Source organism: Durio zibethinus, chromosome 21 (genome assembly GCF_047325235.1).
Source record: "Durio zibethinus cultivar Kanyao isolate XHJ-2024 chromosome 21, ASM4732523v1, whole genome shotgun sequence".
Lineage (NCBI taxonomy): Eukaryota > Viridiplantae > Streptophyta > Magnoliopsida > Malvales > Malvaceae > Durio > Durio zibethinus.
The window spans coordinates 15521483-15531110 of record NC_143182.1 but is presented as its reverse complement, the minus strand read 5'-3'; the positions used below and the strand labels follow the sequence as shown (position 1 = coordinate 15531110).

Below are 9628 nucleotides of genomic sequence, written 5' to 3'. Positions count from 1 at the left end.
TTTTGCTTTTACTTTTACTTTTGCATGTTTATTGCTTTATTCTGCAGAGTTGAAAACTTGAAATTTTATTTTTTTCTCAAACTATTAGATCCGTGAGTAGAAAAATGGAATAGAGGTAATAACGGTCCGTTATTGCTGCTATTCTCTATTACATCATTATTTGCGGTCGTTACACTTCATTTTAACGTGAATGAATTTTTCAACCATGTTTTATCCAATAGAGGTGACGGGTGGTGGCGTTACCACTATTTTGTGATCACTATTCCGCTTTTAAACCGTTATTTGAATCCTTGCTAAAGACTGAAACTTTGATATATTGCCTTGCATGCATATAAACTCCCCCCAGCATGCTGCAATATTTTGGATTGTCTTCAAGCTCCATGCGTGAACGGGGACTCGTAAACACATAAACCAAACACTTCTACTAAGCGAACTTTTTTTCAAACAAATTTCAATTTTGTCAAAGCCATCTATTGAATCCATCCCAATTTTCTCTTTTGCTTTCTTCAAACTTCTCAAAGTTGTCAAAGATAACCAATAAAGATTGACCAGAAAGTTTGCTTACTCCAACACCATTCCTCCCATTATTCCAAATTAAGTTTAAAGTTTCTTTTACCTCTAACAAATCTCTGCGTCATCCCATAATGCTTCTTTTGAGCTAATTTAATTTGTCTTCATCCATAGTTTAATTTGTATTCATCCACCATACCTAAGCATTGTTTCTTACCTTTCATTTTTTCAGCTTGGCTCTTAACCTCTATTTCTTTAGATGACGAACCCTTCCTACTGGAAGAAGAAGATAATTTACTCTTTTTTCCTTCCATTAGAACTTGAAAATAACATCACTGACTATAAGTCGCATTTACTTCTTGATTTTTATACAAACTAGTCTAGTTACCCTTATAAGGTTCCCTTTCAACTTCCTTCATTCCAAAGATCTGAGATTTAAAGTTAAGCATTTGTAACTTCTTCTCTTATCTTCAGATCGTGTCTTTTTTTAAAAGAAAAAAAAAATTTCATCCTTATGTATTAATGTATGTCTTTAATATTTACTTTCTAAGTACTTTCTTGAAAGGATTGATATCTATTTCAAAAATATTGGAGGTAAAATGCTGGATGTTGTGGTTCTCAACACGACAAACCATGGTTGCATTGCAGTGTGTGGGATAATATCATAATCTTAATCAACATGAAAGGGTACACAACCTAAGGTTAATCATTTATAAGAGAGTTTAAATCGAAATATTTGTTTTCTTTGATTATTATCCACAATATCCAAAGTTCTTGGACTTTGTATTGCCTTTCAGGGGAAGATAAAATATGTGAAGGACATTGCTGAAGGCCTAAAGAGCGGCCCTATTGCTTTGGTAGAATTGTTCAGTGGTCGCAATATGGGAAAATAGGCTATTGATGTTGCTCCAAAGTGATTGATCATCTTTCTCTCTTCTGGTGCATGGATTTTCATGGTTTGTGTGAAGTAGGAAGAAACTAAATTGTGTTTTGAAAAGGATGACTTTTAGTTATGAAAGAAAATTAGTCTAGATTTTGCTAATAAATGCTTTAATTAGGGTACTCTAAGTTTGGTTAAATTATTATTTATAAAAGTATTCTTATATTAAATACATTAATTGATAGTTAATTTTTTTAATATTAATGCATTGAGATAATATATTATTTAACATAATAATCTTAAAAAAAGTCCTCATAACACTTGTTGTTAAAATCCAATTAATTTAATCTATGACGTGTAATCATTTTATGATTGTAATGTCAATATCTAAGGGAAAAAATTATCTTCTCTAAATTGGCACTATCTTACCTAAAGGTCTTAAATGCATTTTTAATTAAAATTATAGTTGAAATTTAATGATTTTAAATGAAATATAAAAATGAATAAAAAGTAATTAAAAAGTAAAAATGATTTGAATTAATTTTAGGTTTGACTTAATTTTAACAATCACACTTACTAAACTTCATAGATAAAATAGTATTACATTCTTACTAAAATTCATAAAGAAGTTTCTCAAAGAGTTTCATGTGAGAGATTTCTAATTGAGTAACCAGTCGTAAGCTCCCGATCATTAGTCAAAATTAGTAGTATGTAAATTATTCTTTCATGGACAACATTTGTTGGACCCATATATATGAAACCACCTTATCTGAAATCTACATCATATATAGGCAACCACATCCAACTATTAACAATTAGGTTTGGGCATCATAAAGTATTTGATCCTTGAATCGAGGTGTTTAAGTCAAGCATTTTTTCTATGTAATCGAGAGCTAATCTCAAATTTTCATCATTACCATGCTTTAATAGTTCATCAATTATCTTAACAGTGTTGGTAAATGGTTTGGATTGGAGATCACCAACTAGGGCAATTGGTGTAGCAAGAAAAATTACATTGCCAAAGTAGCTTAGTGGGAGAGGAAGATTTAACCTTGATCATCCATCAATTGGAATGTGTAGCTTGGTAGCTTGATCATTTGAGAAACCTTTTGCTTTGCTTATACAATGCCATAAATGTGCAGTTAAGATGTTGTAAGTACTATATTTCATAGAGTTAAAATTTCTAATATTTGGTTTAGCTTTTAAGATATTTAGTTGATCAACCGTAAGCTTAAAAATGGAGATAATTGATGGCTTGTGATCATCTGACTGAGATTTTAATGTTAAAATTAATGAGTTCTTGTAGTCTTGAGTTTAGGAGAAGTGGTTATAATATGGGGTCTAGCCTTATATGTTTTAATAATAAAAAAGCCCATAAAGGCATTTGTTTTAGGCAATCAAAAGCCTAACTTTAAAACAAAAGTTAGGGATGATTTTGTAGTGGCATAAAAACGTGAGCCACTAGGGACAAAAAAGTTGTTACCGAGGCATGAAAGAAAGTAAGAAGAAGGAGATAGTTGCTTGTTTAATTAAGAGGTTGAACAAACATCGATCCATAATTTGATTGAGCTAAAATTTTGTTAACATGTTCACATCTTAGTGTTTTATATTCTAAACAGTGAAAATTAGGTTTAAAGCTCTCTGAAAACAAAATTTAGACTATATTTGTTGAGTTACTTATTTGGTAAAATTTCTCCAATTATCTTTTTAGTTATTGTTTACCTTTAGTTTTAGTTAGAGGAGAACTTTGTATATCCATTATTTAATAGTGAAAAATTTTTTAGTAGTTTGTGGTTATTTTCCTCTACATTTGATGATTTTTTTATGTAAATCACGGTGTGTTTTATTTTTTTCTACGTTGTTAATTATTGATTGTTTTCTATTTATTATGGGTTTATTAAGATATATTGTTTTCACATTATAGTGTTTCTCGCTTTAGGCCCAACAAATGATATCAGAGTTACAGTTATTTTTGATACATTGGTACATAGCAACCCAAGATATAAGTAAATTTTATTTGATATCATGGAAGGTGATACATGTTCCATGATAAAATTGACAACATCAAATTATTCAATTTGGACACTAATGATTTGTATGATATGAAATATTTGTATGAGTTAATATTGGGTGATTCAGCTAAAGCAGTAGATATGAAAGATGAAAGCTAGGAGAAGCTAAGCAAAAAAATGTTGGCCATAATTAAAAAATGGGTCGATACCAATGTTTTCTATCATGTGACATAAGAGATAGATGGCCACACCGTTTAGAAAAAATTAGTAGCATTGTATGAGAGGAAGACATAAATAAATAAAGTTATGCTTGTTAAAAAGCTTTCAACTTTACAGTATAGGAATGGGTGATTGATTATAGAATACTTGAGTGATTTTCAAGATATATTCAATCAGATAACTACCATAGAGCTTAAAAATAGAGGATGAAATGAAGGTATTGTTTCTTTTGGGTTCATTGCCAGCTAAAATACTCTAGTTGTAACTTTTTTTAATTTAGCTTTTGATTATAAGGCCACATTACAGATGGTAAATGATAGTATGCTTAGTGAAAAAACAAGATAAAAAGATTCAAACTCTGGGAATCAAGCTCTTGTCATAGAGAACAAAGGCAAAAACATCAACAAAGATTAGAACTCTAAAGGCTATAGTATGTTTAGACATAAAACCAAGCCTAAAGATAAAGTGACTACTACCATTATGGTAAACCTGATCACATAAAGCAAAATTACAAAATCTTAAGACAAGAGCAAAAAAATGAAAAAGGCAAGAGTTTAAATGATTGTAGTATTGTAGTAGTGAATTCAGATAATGATTCAATTACTTTGATTTGTTCACACGAAAACTATAATCATGTTGTTGATCTAAGCATTGAATAGATAGTTGACATAAGAGTGGCATGTCATTTTATTCCCAAAACGGAGTTATTTACAACTTACAAAGTAGAAAACTTTGGTTGCACCAAGATGCAAAACAAGAGTGCATCACAGATTGCTAAAGTCAGTGATATTATTGTACAAACTAATATAAGCTGCACGTTGACTTTGAGGGATGTCAAACATATTCAAATATGAGAATGAAACTTACTTGCATTAGTGTCCTTTTTAAAGAAAGATATGAAAGTCAACAAAAGAATGGATAGTGGAAGCTTTTTAAAAGATCTATGATAGTTGCAACAGAAAAACTGTGCTACACAATGTACAAGACACAGATGCAATTGGACAACAATTAGATAAATGTCATTGAAGATGATGTTTTAGCAAATTTGTGGCACAAAAAGCTAGCACACATGAGCAAAAAAGGTTTACAGATTTTGACGAGATAGTTTTTTATTTCATTGACCAAAGGCAAGCATCATAGCGTTTCTTTTCTTAAATGTTCTTAATGGAAAGAAAACAATTAGAATTGATTCATTCTCTTGTATGTGGTTCCATTGAGGTTAAGTTATTGGATAGTAGCAAGTATTTTGTTACTTTTATTGATAATGCTTTATGTAAGACTTAGCTGTATATATTAAAAATCAGAATCCAGGTACTGCAGTATTTTAAAAAATTTCATACTATGGTAGAAATGATAACAGGGTTGCCTTTAAAGTATATTCAAACTAATAATGGTAAAGAATACATATCCAAATATTTTAAAGAATATTATTCGAAATATGAGATCAGGCATGAGATGACAGAACTTGAAACACCACAGCAAAATGGTGTAGCTAAAATGATGAACTGCATTATTATGGAAAAAGTCAAATATATGTTGAGGATGAAAAAATTACTAAAGCCATTTTAGGGTGAAAAAGTCAACAAGCCTATTACTTGATTAATAGATCACCATCAATTCTTTTGGGCTTTGACATTCCAGAAAGATTATGGATAGAAAAGTTGAAGGTTTTCGGATATGAAATATTCATACATATGTCGAAAAAGCTAAGGTCAAAGCGTAATAGTAAAGCCACATAGTGTGTGTTTGTTGGATATGACGATGACGAATTTAGCTACAAGTTATGAGATCTAGTGAAGAAAAAGATAGTAAGAAGTAGAGATGTGATTTTTTATGAAAAAAAAAACTATAGTAGACCTTGAAAAGAGTGAGAAGACTACACAAATTACTATTGAGTATAATGATTCAACACTGATAAGGTTTCCACCTAGAAGAGCCACAGATGGTGAAAATGAGTAAGAGACAGAACTTGGGGATATGAATGATTAGCTATAGCTAGTAATGAGCTAAATGCAATCCGTTTTGAGTAGAATGGGCAATCTTTTCCACCAGAGTGTGTTGAATAAGGTCAATAATCCTCTTCACTAAAAAGTGTTAAGCAGAGAGAACTACCTTAGGCATCTAGTAATGTAGAGTCTTAGATTAGGGGATCTACCAAAAAGTATTGGTCATCCACTAAGTACCCAAGTTTAAATTTTATTGTAGTTACCCAATGAAGGAAAGCCAATGAGCTTTCAAGATGTGCAAACTATTCAAGATAAAAAGCATTGGTTAAAAGAATGAAAGAATAAATGGAGTCATTGCAAAAAAATGACACATATAATCTTGTTAAACTTTCGAAAGGGAAAAGCTATTAAAGAATAAATGGGTGTTCAAATTAAAAAAGGACGGTGGTAAGTTAATGAGGTATAAAGCTTGATTGATGATGAAAGATTTTTTTTCAAAAATTAGATATCAATTTTGATGAGATCCTCTCTCCAGTTGTCAAAATGAGTTCCATTCGAGTGATATTAGGACTAGTAGCTAATTTGAATCTTGAGCTTGAGTAACTTGATGTCAAGATTATATTCCTACATGGTGACTTACAAAATGAGATTTATATGTATTAGCCTGAGAAATTTGAAGTGAGAAAGAAAGACATCTAATTTGCAAAATGAAAAAAGCTTGTATGGCTTAAAACAAGTTTTGCAATTGTGGTACAAAAAGTTTGATTCTTTTATGTTGAGTCATAGCTATAAAAGAATGGCAGTGGATCTTTATGTGTATGTCAAAAAATTCTCTAATGGTAACTTCATTATTCTCTTATTATGTGTTAATGATATGTTGATTGTGGGATAAGATGTTAGTATGATTCACAAGTTAAAAGAACAATTGTCTAAGTCATTTGACATGAAGAATTTAGGTCCAATAAAGTAGATTCTTGGTATGGATATTATCTGGGATTGAAGAATTGAGAAGCTGTGGTTGTCATAGGAAAAATATATTGAACATGTGCTTAATATATTCAACATATAGCATGCTAAATCAATTAGCATGCCATTTGCCAACAATTTTCATTTAAGTAAGAAATCTTATCTACTAACTAAGGAAGAGCAATTAGTTATGTCTAGTATTATTTATTCCTCTATAATCAATTATTTAATGTATCTTATGGTTTGTACATGCTTGACATTGCTCATGTAATTGGTGTAGTGAATAGATTTCTTTCTTATCCGAGAAAAGTTCATTAGGAATCAATTAAATGAATTTTCATATATATATAAGGTGCACCTAAAAAATGTGCTTGAGTTGTGCCACTACACAATTTGTTCTAGAAGGGTTTATTGATGTTAACATGGTAGGTGAGCATGATGGTAGGAAATCTACTTTAGAGTATATGTTCACTTTTGTAGGAAGAGCTATGTCTTAGTAGTCTATGTTGTAGAAATGTATTGTCTTATCAACTATAGAGGCTGAGTATATTGTAACAACAATAGTAGGTAAAGAAATGCTTTGGATGAAATATTTTCTTCTTGAATTAGGATTGAATCAGAAATAGCATGTGGTGTTTTGTGATAGTCAAAGTGCTTTAAATTTGAGTAAGAATACCGTGTACCATACTAGAACAATATACATTGATGTTAGATATCACTAGCTATATTCGATAATTAAAAATGCAACACATATATTGATTAAGAAACTTTTCAGAGAAAAGCTTGAGATCTACAGTAACTAAGTAAGAATGGATTCCTGGCCAAGGTAAGTTTCAAATGAAATTGTTATGGTGATAAATCTTTTCCTAATAGGATTGGAAAGGGAGATTTTTATGATATGGGTCTAACCCCATATGTTTGAATAATAAAAAAGCCCATAAAGTTTTTTGTTTTAGGCAACCAAGAGCCTAACTTAAAAAAAAAAAGTTAGGGATATTTTTATAGTGGTATGAAAGTATGAGTTGCCAAGGAAAAAAAGTTATTACTGAGGCATAAAAGGAAATAAAGATAAGGGGAGAGCTGCTTGTTTGATCAAGAAGTTGAACGGAGCTTAATTCATGGTTTGATTAAGCTAAAATTTTATCAACACGTTCATATCTTATTGTTTTACATTTTGAACAATGGAGATCAGGTTAAAAGCTCTTTCTAAACAAATCTAGAATGTATTTGTTGAGTTAACTAGCTGGTAGGATTTCTCCAATTGTCTCTTTAATTTTTGTTAAGCTTTAGTTTTAGCTAAAAGAGAATTCTATATATCCATTATTTGATAGTGGAGATTTTTCTAATAGTCATTATTTTTTTCCTTTACCTTGAAGGGTTTTTCACATAAATCTTGGCATGCTTTATTTTTCTTGCATTGTTGATTATTGGTTATTATCTATTTGCTATGGATTTATTGTAATATATTACTTTTGCATGATTATGTTTGTCACTTTAGACCCAACAAAAAGGTCATATTCAACAATGTGGAAATAAGAGTTGGTGGAACTTGAGCATGAAGAAGAGTTCGATTAATGAATAGGGCAATGCTAGGAGACAAGCTTCAAGTTGTGTCAGCCGCACTATTAATGACATGAAGAGTGGAAGTGCCATTTACCAATGTATACTGATACATCGAGACAAACTCCCCACATTTGAAAATAGTTACCTAATAAAATGCACATGTTATTAATGTTGAGTTATCTACCCTTTTGTTGGGTCTTAAAGATTTACGAACTTTATTTAAACAAAAAAAAACCCAAAAAATTCATGAAACTTTTTTTTTTCTCAGTCAAAGAAGAATTTTTATTAATGAAATCAGTCTTACGTAGACTAAGATCTAAGAAAAAAATTCACATGACAGACAACATCCAAAATATAACAAAAAAAAGACAAACACCCAAAGCATCAGCATAAAATTCCTTTCTAAGCTTGTCAGTTTCATTGACAATTACCCAATCTCTCTAAGGCCACTATACAACATTGCACACCCAAGCAATGGCAATCTTTGAATTTAATTCAATAGCTGAATTGTTTTTAAGCATTCCACCATGTCCTATCATAAATGGTTTACCCCTAAATGAACCATTAACAAAGAACTTCAATGTATTCCTACAACATAAACCTAACAATTCCTAATCAAGGCTTAGACACCAAAGAACTACCACCAAAGCTCTTCAAATCATTCCACCAACAATATTTATCCACACACAGTCGAACCCTAAATCTTTCACCCAAATCATAACTCTTGTTAGAATAAGGAATAAAATTTCTACCTCACCCATTTTAAAAAGTCTCTTTTACTATAAAGCACCCATTGCAACCAACTTCCCAAACAAGTCAATCCTTAGAATTAGCATGAAGATACATCGTTTAACTCATTTAATAATTTCTTCAAAAATTCACTTTCATAATCTCATAGTTGTCTCCTAAATATAATGTGTTAGGGGCATTTTAGTGTTTCAAAGGCAAAATGAACTTGGTCATTCTAGTTGACCTAACACGTTGAATGGACCTAAAATCTTGGGCTCCATGTTAGCTTGGTCACCTCAACCAATCACCTGCTAGCACATGCAAATGCTGACTTGTCATCCCCAGATTAGACCATCAACTACCAACTCAACTCGAGCCTACGATACCATCGCTAGCCCTCTACGCCAAACTCGAGCCACCTAAGTCTAAGGTCGCTCATTGAATAGGTATAAATATCCCCTTCCAAGTACTCCTAAACTTATCGGAACACTAGCTTCCTTATTTACATTTTGCCTTTCTTTCCTTCACACTTCTTGCCGGAGCTCTGACTTGAACATTGAAGAACAAATATTAGAACAACTTTTGACCTTTGTCATTAATCGATCTTCTTTTCATGTGCTTTCACATTCTTACCCCTCGTAAACAACTTGACACCAACAAGACACTGCATACATTCTTTGGTTAATTAAGATAATAGCACATTTCTTACGTATTCATTTTTTTACGAAAATGTAAATTGCATACTTCATTTCATAATTTGTAAAATTAAATAAACATCTAGATATTATATAGTCTGTAATAAT

General features: G+C 31.1%; 1 pseudogene; it reads right to left on the bottom strand.

Annotated features, from left to right (window-relative positions):
* Window positions 1-2001: 2001 nt before the first annotated feature.
* Window positions 2002-8208, bottom strand: LOC111306559 (shikimate O-hydroxycinnamoyltransferase pseudogene; annotated as a pseudogene).
* Between the last annotated feature and the right edge of the window lie 1420 nt (window positions 8209-9628).